Here is a 17,040-nt window from a genome sequence, read left to right on the forward strand (position 1 = left end):
TAAAAAACACTATTAAATGGACATGTTATTTATAGTATTATTCTATCTAATGGAATTTTTCTTGTGGTACAAAATAAATGGGATGGTTTTAAAGATCATGTACCTGAACCAAGTAGCAATAAAATAAGACAACACAAACTAGGGACAATCTTTCCTTCTTGCAATTGTTTTGCTGGGTTTTAATTGTATTCTATCAGGTAATAGGAATCCATTCAGGGAAACAGAAACAATGATAGGTATTTCAAACAGAGATAATTTAATACAAGGAATTGATTACACAGGTGTTGGAAGAAGCAACAAAATATGTCAAGGAATCTCAGGTTTAGTAACAGCAGGAAACAGCTAAAACCACCAGAACTGGAGAAGAGAAGGAAGAGGTGCTTTTGCTTTTACATGAGGCACAGGTAGCTAATGTGTGGCTGCCAGCAGAAGCCACTGAGGCTGAGATGCAGGCCCCAAAAGGGCCTGGCCCTGTATGTCAGCTTCTCAAACCACTGAGAAGACTTCAGCATGCATGGCTAGCTGGGTTGAGGCTGAAGCAGAATGAAACTGGAGCCTGGGGACACTAAACCAGCTCCTTTACCCCTTTCCATTGCCCAGGCATTTGTGCCAGTGCCTCTGTGCTCAAATTCTAAGAGGAAGTAAACCAAAAAGGGAGTCTGGAAATGACCTTTGTATGAGCAGATCCACTAGGGTGAGGGAAGGACTGAATGATGATAATGTAAATAATGATATACAATCAATATGCATAGAAAATATGTAAATAACCATTATACCATATACGATTTATAGGGGACTGACAGATACTGATAATACATCTTAAAAATACAATGTGGCTTTCTAGAGTATATATTTTTTAAGATTTTATTTATTTGACAGAGAGAGACACAGCGAGAGAGGGGAACACAAGCAGGGGGAGTGGGAGAAGGAGAAGCAGGCTCCCCACTGAGCAGGGAGCCCAATGCGGGGCTCGATCCCAGGACCCTGGGATCATGACCTGAGCCAAAGGCAGATACTTAATTGACTGAGCCACCCAGGCACCCCAAGAGTATAATATTTTGAGCATGAAGTCCAAATCCCAGAGCTTGGAGTACAGAAATTTTCATTATATGGTTATCAAATATTTCTTCATTATATGCTTTCACTATTAATAGTAATCTCATCAGGCCAACTTTTCTTTAGGCTCAAGTATAGCTCACTACTAGCATATTAAATATCATAGAAAAGGTACTATTAAAATAGATTGAGTTAAAGCTAACAACTAGATAATTTAAAAACCAAAAAGATGTTTATATTCTCCACAGAATGTCATTTTTCCCATTTTTTTAATTCAGAAAGTAAAATATGTAGTTTTACTTGTTCTTCAGAGAAAATAAATTGAGTAGTTATTGGACCTAACTTCATGTTCAAAAATGTTTAGTACTTTCAAATGAACTTGTTTTTAAAAGAATCTACACGGTAGTAATTTTTCAAAGTACTTCTCTAAGAAAATTAAAAAAAAAACTTTAGAACGTTGTACATCCATTTTCACTAATTAAAAGGCTCAAATAAATTGTTTATTTTTGCTGAGGAGTTGTTCAAATTATAAAGTGTCTCTCATCCCACTGCCTTCAAAAATCAGTGTGCTGTTACATTATTCATCCAAACAGCATTTCAACAGATTAGCAGTTTAAGTAAGAATAAAATAGATTTTTATAAATATTCTAAACAATTTGATTACACTGTTGGAAAGGCTTGTAAACATTATGGATTATGAGATTTTACTGCCATCTTCTGATGAAAGTACTTTATGAGGAAAGCAAAATGTTTAGAAATTGTTCAGAAGACATTCTCAGTGTTTTACTTGTGCTTGGTGATGGAATACTGCAGGAACATATGGAAATATGTTAGTAACATACATAAAACTTCCTTACTGTTCTGTTTCCTCAAGCATATTATTACTATTGTGCTGATTATCTTCTTGGCCATTTTAAACAAAAGATTCAATATCCTCTGGTTTAATTGGAATAAAAGTAATTGAAAAGATTGTCATGCTCCATTTTAAATTGGTAAATTTAAATATTACAACATGGTTTAGACAATTGCAAAAAATTAGCAGGGTTTTAATCTGGAGGATCATTACTATATTTAACATAAATATAAAGACCTTCAGGTTTATGCTCCCCTTTCTGAAAAATATACTGTTCAAATTCTGTTTTTACTGTTTTTTTTTAAATGTATAAAGTCTAAAGGAAAAGTTAATGAGATTATTATCCAAATTTCTCAGATGATTATACTGGAATACAGTACTTGGTTCTGCCATGAGTTTGCAGTATAATTTTATGTTAGTTATACTCGGGCCCCTAATTCAAAATGAGTTCAATATTTCCTATTAACCAGTTTCAGAATATCATGCCTGCACTCCTGCATAAACTTCTGAGGTGACAAAATACTGGATTCCCCTTTTTGTCCCTCACCAATTTTCTCCCTCACATTTGCAGTTATAGGCTGAGATATAGGAAAGTTTGTCTAGCATAATTTGGTATAGAAAACATTGGATGAACGAAAGGCCTGTATTCTGAAAACTCTAAAACATTTATGAAAAAAATGGAAGATCACACAAAGTGAAAGACATTCCATGCTCATGGATTGAATGAATACTGTTAAAATGTCTATTGTACATATTGTACCCAAAGCAGTCTACATATTTAATGCTATCCCTATCAAAATACCAAAAGCATTTTTCACAGAACTAGAACAAATAACCTTAACATTTTTATGGAACAACAAAATACCCTAAATAGCCAACATAATCATGAAACAAACAAACAAACTGGAGGTATCACAATTCCAGACTTAAAGTTATATTGCAAAACTGTAGTGATGAGCACTGGGTGTTATACACAACAAATGAATCATTGAATACTACATCAAAAACTAATGATGTACTATATGTTGGTTGGCTATTGAATTTAAAAAAAATAAAAGTAATAAAAAACAAAGCTGTAGTAATCAAAACAGTATGTGATACTGGCACAAAAATAGACATATAGATCAATGGAACATAATAGAAAGCCCAGAAACAAACCCACAATTATATGGTCAATTCATCTTCAACAAAAGAGGCAAGAATATACAATGGGAAAAGACAGCCTCTTAACAAATTGTGTTGAGAAAACTGGACAGCTACATGCAAAAGAATGAAACTGGACCACTTTCTTACACCATACACTAAAATAAACTCAAAATGGATTAATTACCTAAATATGAGACCTGGAACCATAAAAAATCCTAGAAGAGCGCTCAGGCAGTTATTTCTCGACATTGGCCATAACATTTTTCTAGATAGGTCTCCTGAGATAAGAGAAACAAAAGCAAAAATACTTACTGGAACTACATCAGAGTAAAAACTTCTTCACATCAAAGGACATGACCAACAAAACTAAAAGACAACCTACTGAATGGGAGAAGATATTTTCAAATGACATATCTGATAAAGGGTTAGAATCCCAAATCTAAAAAGAACCTATCAAACTCAACACCAAAAGATTAATCCAATTAAAAAATAGAAGACACGAACAGACATTTCCTCCAAAGAAGACATACAGATGGCCCACAGACACAAGATGCTCAACATAACTCATCATCAAGGAAATGCAAATCAAAATCATAATGAGATATCATTTCACACCTGTCAGAATGGCTAAAATCAATGACACAAAAAACAAGTATTGGTAAGGATGAAGAGAAAGGGGAACCCTCTCGGACTGTTGATGGGAATGCAAACTGATGAAGCCACTGTGGAAAACAGTATGGAGGTTCTTCAGAAATTTAGAAGTAAAACTACCTTATGATCCAGCAATTGTACTACTAGTACTTACCCAAAAGATACAAAAATAAGGATTCAAAAGGGCATATGCACTCCGATGTTTTTAGCAGCATTATCTATAATAGCCAAACTATAGAAACAGCCCAAGTGTCCATCGACTGATGAATGGATAAGTATATATATACATACACACAATGCACTATTACTCAGCCATAAAAAAACAATGAAATCTTGCCATTTGCAACAACATGGATGGATCTAGAGAGTATTACACTAAGTGAAATAAGCTGAAAAGAAAAATACCAATTCAAGAAAGAAATGAACAAAGGAAAAAAAAAAGAGAGAGAGAGACAAACCAAGAAACAGACTCTTAACTACAGAGAGCAAACAGAGGTTACCAGAAGTGAAGTGGGTGTGGAAGTGTGAAATAGGTGAAGGGCATTGAGAGTACAGTTATCCTGATGAGCACTAAGTAATATATGGAATTGTTAAATCACTATATCATACACCTGAAATGAATATAACACTGTGTGTTAACTACAGTGGAATTAAATTTTTTTAAGATTTTATTTATTTATTCATGAGAGACAGAGGGAGAGAGAGGGAGAGAGAGAGAGAGAAGCAGAGAAAGAAGCAGGCTCCCAAGGAGCAGGGAGCCCGATGTGGGACTTGATCCCAGGACCCTGGGATCATGATCTGAGCCGAAGGCAGACACTTAACCATCTGAGCCACCCAGGCGCCCTGGAATTAAAATTTTTAAAGAATTGGATGATTAATCACAGTCTTCATTCTTACACGTATGAACTGTGACCACTTTAGTGGACGGATAGTGTCCAAACTGTGGAATAGAGTTTAATGTAAAACTCATCAGAAATGTTGAAAATTCCTTTTTTTAAAGCATATTTTACCATTAGCTTTTTCCTTCAATTCTGTCTTATAATCTCTCCAGTCCTCCCTTACCTGTGGAAGAGTGGTTTTAAAAAAATACCTGATATGTTAAATTTCATTCTGAAGATGGGCTCATTTATAATTTTCCTAAGTATATTTTTTATTTTCATAATTTTGTGACACTTTAAAGAGTTACCTCTAAATGTGGGAATTAGCTATACATCCCACTTATGCACAAAGCACAGTGGTTTTTTAGCCTTGAGATAGCAACACTAGACAAATGATGGTGACTAGCACATACCACATCAATGTGTAAATGACAAGATGTCCTCCCTGTAGACACATCTCAAAAAGCACATTTCTTTGTCTGAAAGACACCCTAACCAGGAACATGAACTTGGTGAATAGAAATAAATGAAAGTCAATATGCAATGCATAAACTACACAACCATATACAGTGACTCTAACAAATGTAGGAATCTGAAATTTCTCAAGTTTCTCAGCTTAATTGATGCCTGAGGTAGATTTTTAAGGTATCTTGGCCTACTCTTTCTCTGCCCATCAAGCAAATGAGTAAATGTGAGAAACTATCAGGGATCTGTCCTTGACCTCTTCTGTGCTCACTCTACCTTCTTTGTCTTGGCAATCTCAATCCCTTTTATGACCATGTATTCAATGTCCCAGATATACCCACTGTAGAATTTCCTTCCTGATTTTCAGGACTCCAGACTGAAATATGTCCTTTACCTTCTTGAAATCTGTACTTGCATGTTTTGCATTCATCTCAAACCCTAAGTGCTCAAAACTCAACTTGTGATCTACTTTCTAAGTCTATTCCTTCTGCAGTAGTTCTAATTTCAATAAATTGCCCCATTATCCACTACTTTTCCTTCTTTCTCCAAAACTGTACATTTATCTCCACCTTCACTGGTACCATATCCATATACTATCCTTGTTTCTCGCCATAAATATGAGAACGCTTATACCCATTTCCACTCTCTTCACTTTCATCAGAGAGTCTTTTAAACACAGAGGTCTGGCCATGTCCTCTCTCTCTGCTCAGAATCCTTCTAAGCTTTCCTATTTCTTGAAGCACAAATGATTGGCCCTTGTTCATCATTCTTGCTTCAGGCACATCTCTCTTTTGACCTTTATGGTGGATTTCCTGCATTTCCCTTAACACAATATATCCTTTTGAGGACCTACCATTACAGTTTTCTCTGCCCTAGAGTATTCTGTCCTTACACCTAATTAGTGCCTATTTTTCTTTAGTTCTCAGCTTTAAAGTTATTTTTAACTTTTAGCTTTAAAGTTATTTTTCTGAGCCCAAGATTAAGTAGCTATCCTTGCAACTCCTTATCCCTCAATAATATAAACTCTTCTAGTACCTTGATTTTATTTTTACCTTTACTACTTGGATTTAATTACTGTGTCTACCTGCGCAGACAGTAAACTCCATGAGGACAAGGATCTTGTCTGCCATGTACATGACAACATCTCAACCATCTGATGTGTGTCTGACAGGCACGGAGACACTCAGTAAATATGGTTGATTATGACATTCATTCATTTACTCTTTCTACAAATTTATTTTAAAACTATTATAAACAAGCAATGTGCTATTGCTTGTAAATAAATTTTACTGACTATAATACAAAGTATGGGTTGGAGTCAGTAAAATATGAAAATAAACAGGACCATATTTTAACTATCCTTTATGCTGATTTTATTCAAAACAATTGTCATTTTATTATTTACAACCCTACTTTGAATTTCCCTAGTTTTATGGTACTTGTAGTTGATAAAAAGATACCATAACCATGAGAATCCTGTATTGTTTCCATGGTGAATATAGTTAAAATATTTTCTCAGAAAGTTACTTCTGGTTTACATTCATTTAGTTCATTAAGTTTCAGGAAATGTCAATGGCATTTACTCACTAGCATATGTTTGTTTCACAGGTTTATGTTTAACTTTGAACTTCCTTCATTTCTTCATTTAATTATCTGCCATGTTTTAAATACTTTTCAAAGATTGTGAACTTCAAATTATGTTGAATGCAAGCAACTTCTTTACAACTATTAAAACTTTAAAAGATGCTGGTGTTGTTTTATAAAAATACCACTAAATCATCTGTGATGTTAATAAAATGAATTTATTCTCCACAAAATTATTTTTCTAAATATCTGAGCAATAGTTCTCTTTTATCCTATGCTGAAAATATTTAATTTCATCACTGAGTTCCATATTTTCATAATATTCATTTTCTTCCTGTAGATATTTTATTTTCCAAATTGTAGAATACTAGAAAAATCAGCTATACCTGATAGTTATTAATAAAAATTGTCATAAAAGTAGTCTGCATTATTTTTTGAGAATGACTAAAGCTTTTTACTAATTAAAGTATTAGGCTGCTTAGATCAGATAACTAGATACTACACACAAGGATGTGAGATATCTACTAAGAAAACTTTTGATAGTACAAATCAGCAAGCCATCCACTTTTCAGTAATGAGCTTCACAAAATTAGACTAAAATTCAGATTATAGAAATGTAAGATATCCATAATATCCTGTGATTATAGCTGAAATGTGTTTATTTGGGAAAATCTATTACCAGCAGATTAGATTTTTAATGTTTACTTATAATATGAGCTTGTTCAAACATTTGAAAATGAGGTTGAGTCCTCAACAGATAATGATAAACTTATGCAAATCAGTCACATCTTATGATGTAGCAGATTTCATTGTTTATTAAGAACCAAAACCCTTAAATATATCAATGTTCACAGAGTGGCACCACTCTGCAGTAAAGACAGTTTACAAGAGCCACACACCCAAGTGATTTTATATATATTTCCTATTTATACACAATGATCCTATTATGATTCTACTCTAGGGAAGTTCACAAGGCAAAGCTGCTAAGTTCTTCACCTTGTTACCAAAAATGTGTGGTGGTTACTTTGGGGGACTTGCTTTTTATATTACCAGCAGAATGTTGAATAATATTTCAGCTCTCTATAATTTCATTTCTTTCAGGTTTTCAGCTCTATAAGGATAAAAACAGTGTGTTTTGTCTTTGTACTTCCAAAGATCCTAACCAAATTTGTGGCATGCTATGGATAACATGGCGGTGCTGAGCAATCTTGCTACTCCAAGAGTGGTGCATGGGACATTATCAGCATCATCTGGAGCTCATAAGAAATGCAGAATCTCAGACCCTACTCCAGCCTTGGCAAATTAAAATCTGAGTTTTAACAAAATTCCCCAAATCTTTCAACTCTCATTAAAATGCTAGAAAGACTGGTATGAAAGACACTATAATAATTTGAAGATAGGGGTTTGAAACCCGGCTTTTGTCACATTCTGTCTCCTGAACCCTGAAAATTCCTTAAACATCTTTGAATCTTATTTCCTTACCTAAAAGATGAGAAGAAATTAACTGTTTTAAATCTTTGGATTATTATGAATATACAAAATTATATAAAAATTTTAATGTTTGTGAAAAAGTTCAACAAACTTTACCTTTATAAATACAGTGTTAAGAAAACCAAATATTTGTTATGTGTCACATATGTTTTGCATGTTTTCACCTGTTTTGACTTTAATATTGAAATTTTTACTGTCTAAAAATTTAATGCTTATATAGTCAAATATATTTTTGTTCTGATTATTTTTTAGAAAAGTCTTTTTTACTCAAATACTTTATTTTTCTCAGTTCACATTTTGAATTATGTTGTATATTTTGAGAGAAAACACACACAGAACAATGTACAAAGCAAAAGTTTCCAGCCCCATGATTTATTCAAAAGTGAACAAACCCATACAACCACCAGCTAGAATAAGAATCAGGCACTTCTAGCACCCCAGAATCCTATTCCTTAATTGTGTTCCTTTCCAATCAACAGCCCATCTTTCCACTCTAGTGGTGACCACTATACTGATCTCTAAAAACCACAGATTATACAATTTAAGAACAGGCAAAATTAAGTGAAATCAAATAGTATGTATTTTTTTGTATCATATTCTTTTAATTTAGAAATTTGAGAGAATCATGTTGCTGCCTAAGCAGTTCATGCATGTATTTTTCTCTAAGACATTTCATCTTATGCATAGGCCATTCTAGAGCTATTATACTGTTGTGAGTAATATTCTTGTACGTGTATTTTGGTACAAATGTGCACCCATTTCTTTTGGGTATCACCTAGGAGTGCAATTGCTGTGTCCTAAGGAATATATATGTTCACCTTTAGTGATCATACTTATACCAGCAGTGTATGGGAGTGTCAGTTGCTCTATAGCTTCCCTACCACTTGGTGTTATCTTTTTCATTACAGCCCCTCCAGTGAATGGTTAGTACCAAAATAATACTGTGATTTTAATTTGTATTTCCCTACTAATAATTTGATTATCCTTAAACATGGCTATTATCCAATTAGACATATTCCCTGTGAAGTGTTCAAGTTGCTACCTACTGTTTTTTTTTTTAATTTGGGTGTCTATATTTATAAGGGTTCTTTAGATAATATAAATAGCATTCCTTTGTTGATATATAATCTAAAAACTCTCACATAAATATATATATCAAATACCATATAACTCAATATCTTGTCTTTTTACTCTCCAGCATCTACTGATTAACAAAAGTCCTTATATTAATACAGTTCCGAATATCAGTTCTTTCCTTCTTGATTAGGCTTTTTTTGGGGAGGGGAAGGTGAGTGAGGAGTGGATCTCTTTAAGAATTTACTAGTCAGGGGCACCTGGCTGGCACAGTTGGTTAAGCATCTGACTCTTGGTTTTGGCTCATGGTCATAGGATTGAGCCCCTCATGTTGGGCTCCATACTCAGCATGGAGTCAGCTTGAGATTCTCTCTCCCTCTCCCTTTGCCCCTCCCACTCATGGCTGGTCTCTTTGAAATAAATAAATAAATCTTAAAAAAAAATTTCTTCACCAGATATCATGGAGATATATTTCCTTTTATCTTGCATAAGTTTTGTGGTATTCTCTTTTACATTTACATACATAATCCATACAGAATTGATTTTTATATATGGTTGAGATATTTTACATTCATAATGCGTTTAAAAATATGTATATCCTGGTGACTCAGTTTCATTTTTTTTAAGTCTGTCCTTTCTCCACTAATGTACTGTACCATTTTCGTCACCATTCAAGTGTCATATATATGAGCGTTTCTGAATTCATTTCACTTTCTTTTCCAGTGATATAACAGACTCTCCTTGTGCCATACCACACCTTCCTTTAATTTGTTTTCTGACAGAGTAAACCCTCCTAACTTCTTTTCAATAGAGTCTTGGCTTCCTGGGAATTTTTTTTTTTTTTTAAGATTTCACCTATTTATTTGACAGAGAGAGACACAGAGAGAGAGGGAACACAAGCAGGGGGAGTGGGAGAGGGAGAAGTAGGCTTCCTGCGGAGCAGGGTGCCCAATGCGGGCTCAATCCCAGGACCCCGGGATCATGACCTGAGCAGAAGGCAGACGCTTAACGACTGAGCCACCCAGGCACCCCGGGTCTCTGGGAATTCTAATTATATTTATATGTTAGACCTATTTACCTCATCTCCTATTACTCTTATGCCCTCTTTTGTATTTCTTGGTTTTATTCCCTGTATTTATTCCTTTACTTCCCATTATCCATGCTAGTATACATATTTTTCCTGTTTTCTCCAGTTTAATTCTAATTTTTTTCTAATCTAATAAATCCATACATTTAGTCCTAAATATCCATGATTACAGTTTCAGTTCTAGAATTTGCATTTCTTTTTATTGATTTCAGTTTGAGCTGAAATTACCAGTTTTATTTTCTATCCCCTCATAACCATTCACCCTTATTATTTACAAGTCTAATTTGGAGTGACATCAGCAACATGGCAATATAGGACATTTTCCTTTTAATGCTCTTTATAGTCAATGAATTAAACATGCATACACTAACAAAAGCACCTTTGTGGAAATTTTCAGACTTTGCACCTTGCTCCAACAGAGCCAGAAGGAATCTTGCCTACTAGTGAAGCAGGTAGGAAATAGTCAAATCTCCATATGGGCTGTGAAACCAATGAAGCCAGCAAGACTGCCTGGACCTCTCCTGACTGTTATGTAAGAACTGAGTTAGTGCTGAATTGGGCAGGCACTCACCAAGAAGAGAGAACTTGCTCAAGACCAACTCTTAAAAAAGACTCCAGCATACCATTAGAGAAAGAAAAAAGAGAGAGAGAAAATACAAGTTTGTAGTTGCAGTGGAGGTGATAAGAGAAACATTCTCACTGCTGCCTCATCCCCAAGGAGGTACTGACTGGGGCCAACTTATATGGCAGAGGTGATTTCTCCCACAAGGCAAGAAGAGGGTGATTAGAGAGAGCACAGAGATTCCAGCTGCCCCAGACATGGATGGAGAAACCCCTTCTCCCCACCAGCACACAGTGGACTGAAGTGGGAGCTCTGTGATTGAAAGGAGGGAGGATATAGGAAAAGAAACAGTAAGAATTTCAAATGGACTTGAAGGCACTGTGCTCAGGAGAAAGTTTACCCATGAACCTCTGGGAATACCATCTTTTGGGATTTCTCTACCAGGGCATGGACATCCCCAACAAACCAAGTGCTAGATCCACACCTCTCCTCATTCTGCTACTACCTCCTTGTGCATGTCCTCCAGTATTGCCACAAGAGTAAACTCTGGTAATAGGAAGCATGCTCAGAAAGGCAATGGTGGGTAGGTAAGGAAGAAACCCACAAACTCAAACTGCAGTGCCACTTTTTGGAAAACAAAAGAGGTTTCTAATAGCCAGCCTGGTGTATTGTAAGAAACAAAGATGGCATAAAAGCTAAGTTAAGGGGGTGTCTGCTACTTCAAATGCAAAAGTAGAAACATATAACTACAAGCAATATAAAAAGCCAAGGAAATATGTTATCACAAAAAGAAAATAATCCTCCAGAAGCCAAGATCAAAGGCATAAAATATTACAGTCTAACTGATAAAGAATTCAAATACTTATGAATAAATTCAACAAACTACAGAAGACTCAGACAATTCAATGAAATCAGGAATAAAGTTTATGAAAAGAGAGAGCTCTTTGCCAAAGACATTGAAATAAAAATGAATCAAACAAATTCTGAATCTGAAGAATTCAATAAATGAGATGAAGAATACAATGGAGAGCATCTGAAGCAGGGCAGACCAGACAGAAGAAAGAAGAAATGACTTAGAGAATAGGAATACAGAAATAACAGAAGAGAGGTAGGTAAAAGAGTGAGGAAAGCCTATGAGAGCTGTTGGATACCACCAGAAAAATAAATAACAGAATAATTGAGATTCTAGAAGGAGAAAAAGAAGTAGAAGGGGGGCAGAGAACTTAACTGAAGAAATAATGGCAGAGAACTTCCCAAACATAGGGAAAGATATGAACATACAAGTCCAGAAGCTAATATAACACCCTATCATTTCAATGCAAAAAGACCTTCTCCAAGATACTTTATAATTAAATGATCAAAAATCAATGATAAAGAATCCTAAAGGCAGCTAAGGACAAAATAGAATGTAATCTGCAAAGGAAGCCCTGTTAGCTATCAGCGGATTTCTCTGTAGAAACTCTTTAGGAAAGGGTATAATGACATATTCAAAGTGTTGAAAGATAAAAATTGCCAGCCAAGAATACTTTATCTGGCAAGTTATCCTTCAAATGTTTAGGAGAAGTAAAGACATTCTGAGACCAACAAAAGCTGAGGGAGTTCATCACCACTAGACCTACCTTGCAAGAAATGCTGAAATGAGTTCTTCAAGCTGTAATGAAGACATTAATTAGCATTATAAAAATATATGAAAATACACAACACACTGGTAAGGGTAAAAAAAAAAAATACAGATTTAAAAGACTATACCTCTATATTAGGATGGTGTTAACCACTCTAAGTGAGAAGGAAGAGTCAAAAAAAAAAAAAAAAGCTATAGCAACTATAAATTGTTAATGAATATATAAAATGAGATAAATTGTGACAATAATAATGTAAAAGGATGGGACCTTAAAGGCATGCAAAAATAAGTTATTATCTCCCTAAAATTGACTGTTTTATTGACAGTTTATGTAAATCACGTTAATCACAAAGCAAAAACTTAGAGTAGATCCATAAAAAGCAAAGGAGAAATTGAGCATACCATCAAGAAAAATAACCAATTTATGAAAGTATGGTGAAAGAGAGGGAAAAAGAACCATGAAAAAAACAAAACAACTAGTAAGCAATTAATAAATTGGCAATTATAAGACCTTACACATTTACATAATTACTCTACATGTAAATAGGTTAAAATCACCAATCAGAAGACAAAGAATGCCTGGATCTAGAAAAACAAAACAAAATAATTATATGCTGCTTCCAAGGACCCATTTCATATTTAATGACTCATATAGACTCAGAGTGAAGATATAGGAAAAAAAATACTACAAACAAGTAGAAACAAAAAGAAAGTAGGAATAACTATACTCCATCAGATAAAATAGACTTTAGCTAGAAACAAGAGACAAGGAAGTTCACTATACATAATGATAAAGGGATAAATCAATCAATATGCAACAATTATAAATATGTATGTACCCAACACTGGAGTATCCAGGTGCATTAAACAAATACTAATAGATATGAAGGGAGAAATAAACAACAATATAATAATCTTAGGAAACTTCAATACCTCACTTTCAACAATATGTCTATCTAGATAGAAAAATCAACAAAGAAACAATGAACTTGAACCACACCTTAGACCAAATGGACCTAACAGACATCCATAGAACATTCTATCCAACAGCAACAAATCAACTATACATGGAAAATTCTTAAGGACAGATCATATTATAGGACACAAAACAAGTCTTAGAAAATTTAAGGAGATTGAAATCCTACCAAGTATCTTTTCTGATCACAGTGGTATGAAACTAGCTATCAACAACATGCATGAGGAAAGTTGGAAAATCTACAAATATGAGAAAACTAAACAACACATTCCTGAATAATGAATCAAAGAACAAATAAAAGGGAAATCAAAGAGTATCTCAAAACAAATGAACATGGGGGAAAACAAAAACAAAAAGAAAGAAAGAAAAAGAAAGAAAGAAAGAAAGAAAGAAAGAGAGAGAGAGAGAGAAAGGAAAGAAAGAAAGAAAGAAAGAAAGAAAGAAAGAAAGAAAGAAAGAAAGAAAGAAAGAAAGAAAGAAAGAAAAAGAAACCACCATACCAAAACCTATGAGGTACTGCAAAAACTGTTCTGAGGGGGGGATTTACAGTAATAAATACATATATTAAGAAATTAGAAAGACTGCAAATAACCTAAATTAATGCTTCAAGTAACCAGAAAGGGAGACTACTGTGACAATTCTATGGCAACAAATTAGATAACCTATTAAGAAATATTTTTTAAATAATCAAGGTTAGAAGAAAAAAAAAGATGAGAGTGAAAATAAGTGAAATTGAGACCAGGAAAACAATTGAAAAGATCACCAGGACTAAGAGCTGGCTTTTCTAAAAGATAAACAAAATTGACAAAGCTTTAATGAGACTAGAACAAAAAGATTCAAAATCAGAAATGAAAGAGGAGAAATAGTAATTGACACTACATAAATACAGAGGATTATAAGAGACTACTATGAATAATTCTATGACAACAAATTAGATAATCTACAAGAAATAATTTCCTAGGATCATACAACTGACCAAGACAGAACCAGGAATAAATATCAAGTCTGAACAGATCAATAAGAAGCAGCGACTGAATCAGTAACCAAAAACTTCCTAACAGAGAAAACACAAGGACCAGATGGCTTTGTGGGAGATCACTACCAAACATTTAAAGATTAATGCCAACCCTTCCCAAACTCTTCCAAAAAGTTTGAGGGAAGACTTCCAAACTTATTTTTAAAAAGCCAGTATTACCCTGATACCAGAGCCAGATAAGGACACTGCAAGAAAACTAGAGACCAATATCCTTCATGAAGATAGAAGTAAAAATTGTCAACAAGATAGTAGCAAACTAAGTTCAAGAACTTGATAAGATGATTTTACCCTATGACCAAATGGGATTTTCCTTGGAAGACAAAGGTGGTTCAATATATACAAGTCAATAAATGTGATATACAAATTAATAGAATGAAAGATAAAAATCATAACAATCTTAATATGCAAAAAAAATCATTTGACAAAATACAACATCACTTCATTATAAACACTTTCAACATACTGAGTAATAAAGAATATACCTTAATAAGGGCCACATATGACAAACTCAGAGCTAACATTATACACTCAACAAATTGAAAACTTTTTCTTTAACGTAATGATCATAAGATTGTTCACTCTCACCACTTTTATCCAACATAATACTACAAGTTCTAACTAAAGCAATCAGGCAAGACGAAATAATAGGCATCCAAATTGGAAAGGAAGAAGTAAAATCGTTGCTATTTGCTGATAATATGATTTTATGTATTTAAAATCCTAAAGACAACTAAAAAATTGCTAGACCTAATCAATGAATTCAGTAAAGTTTCAGGACACAAAGTTAATATGCAGAAATCATTTGCATTTATATACACTAACAATTAAATATCTGAGAAGAAAATTATCTCATTAATAATAGCATCAATACAATACCTGGGAATAAATTTAACCAGACACTTAACCGACTGAGCCACCCAGGTGCCCCTAATTTAGATACTGCTAATGTGTAAAAATAAGAGATAGGGTTAAGTGTCTGCCTTCGGCTCAGGTCATGATCCCAGGGTCCTGGGATGGAGCCCCACATCAGTCTCCCTGCTCGGAGCCTGCTTCTCCCTCTGTGCTCTCTGTTGCTCTGTCTCTCTCTCTCTCTCTCTCAAATAAATTAATAAAACCTTAAAAAAGAGAGAGAGAGAGAGAGATGTGCAGTGAAAACTGCAAGATCCCTAAAAGAAATTCAGGACATGAATGGGAAGATACCTTTTTCATGGATTGCAAGAGCTAATACTATTAAAATGTCCAAACTACCTAAAGCCATCTATAGATTCAACCAAATCCCTATCAAAATTCTAATGGCATTTTTCACAGAAATAAAAAAAATCCTAAAATTTGTATGGAACCACAAAAGACCCTGAATACCCAAAGCAGTCATGAGAAAAAAAGAACAAAACCGGAGACATCATGTTTTCAGGATCCAAATTATATTACAAAGCTATAATTAAAACAGCATGGTACTGGCATAAAAATAGACACACAGATCAAGAGAACAGAACACAGAGCCCAGAAGTAAACTCCCACATATATAATCAGTTAGTATTTGATAAGAGAGCCACGAACATCCAATGGGGAAAGGATAGTTTCTTCCACAAATGATGCTGGAAGACTGGATAACCACAGGCAGAAAATGAAATTGGACCTCTATTTTACAACATTCACAAAGATTAACTCAAACTGAATCAAAGACTTAAACATAAGGCCTTGAACATAAACATAGGAGAAAATGTAGGAAGTGCCTCAACAGTGGTCTTGGCAGTGATTTAATATGACACCAAAAACCACAAATGACAAAAGAGATCAAGAAGTGGGACTACATCAAACTTAAAAGCTCTACACTGCAAAACAATCAACAAAATGAAAAGGCAGCCACACAAATGGGAGAAAAATATTGACAAACCATATACCAGATAAGGGGTTAATATCCAAAATTTATAAAGAACTCATCAACTCAATAACAAAAACCCACAAATAATCCAATTTAAAAATGGGCAGAGAAACTAAATATACATTTTTTTCCAAAGAAGATGTCCAAATAGCCAAAAGTCACATGAAAAGGTGCTCAACATTGCTAATCATCAGAAAAATGTAAATCAAAACCACAATGAGATATCACTTCACCTACAAAAATGGCTATCATGAAGAGAGAACAAGCATTGGTGAGGATGAGGAGAAAATGGAATCCTTGTGCACTGTTGGTGGGATTGTAAACTGATTCAGCCACCATAGAGAATGGTATTGGTTACCTTTATAATCATTTATCCATTAATTCTCTAAGAATTTTACATATCTAGAATAAAAAATTTAGTATCCTCTCTTTTATTCTCCTCATCCTCACTGCCAACGCTTAATTTTAGTTGGTTATATTATTATCAGCTCTTTCATTGTTGCCTATGAAACCTCTGGTACTTTTGAATATATTTCATAAATTACATTTTATAACTATATTTTGACCTTTTGTTTTGAAATACAGGGAAATTGATATGCTACCACTTGACTTTTGTTAATTGGCCTAACAATGTCTTTTATAGTATATAGCAGATAAATTCTGTTCTGAAACCATGTT

This window comes from Eumetopias jubatus, unplaced genomic scaffold (genome assembly GCF_037043125.1).
Source record: "Eumetopias jubatus isolate StellerSeaLion01/CBP00866 unplaced genomic scaffold, mEumJub1_p1.0 scaffold_1, whole genome shotgun sequence".
In the NCBI taxonomy this organism is placed as follows: domain Eukaryota; kingdom Metazoa; phylum Chordata; class Mammalia; order Carnivora; family Otariidae; genus Eumetopias; species Eumetopias jubatus.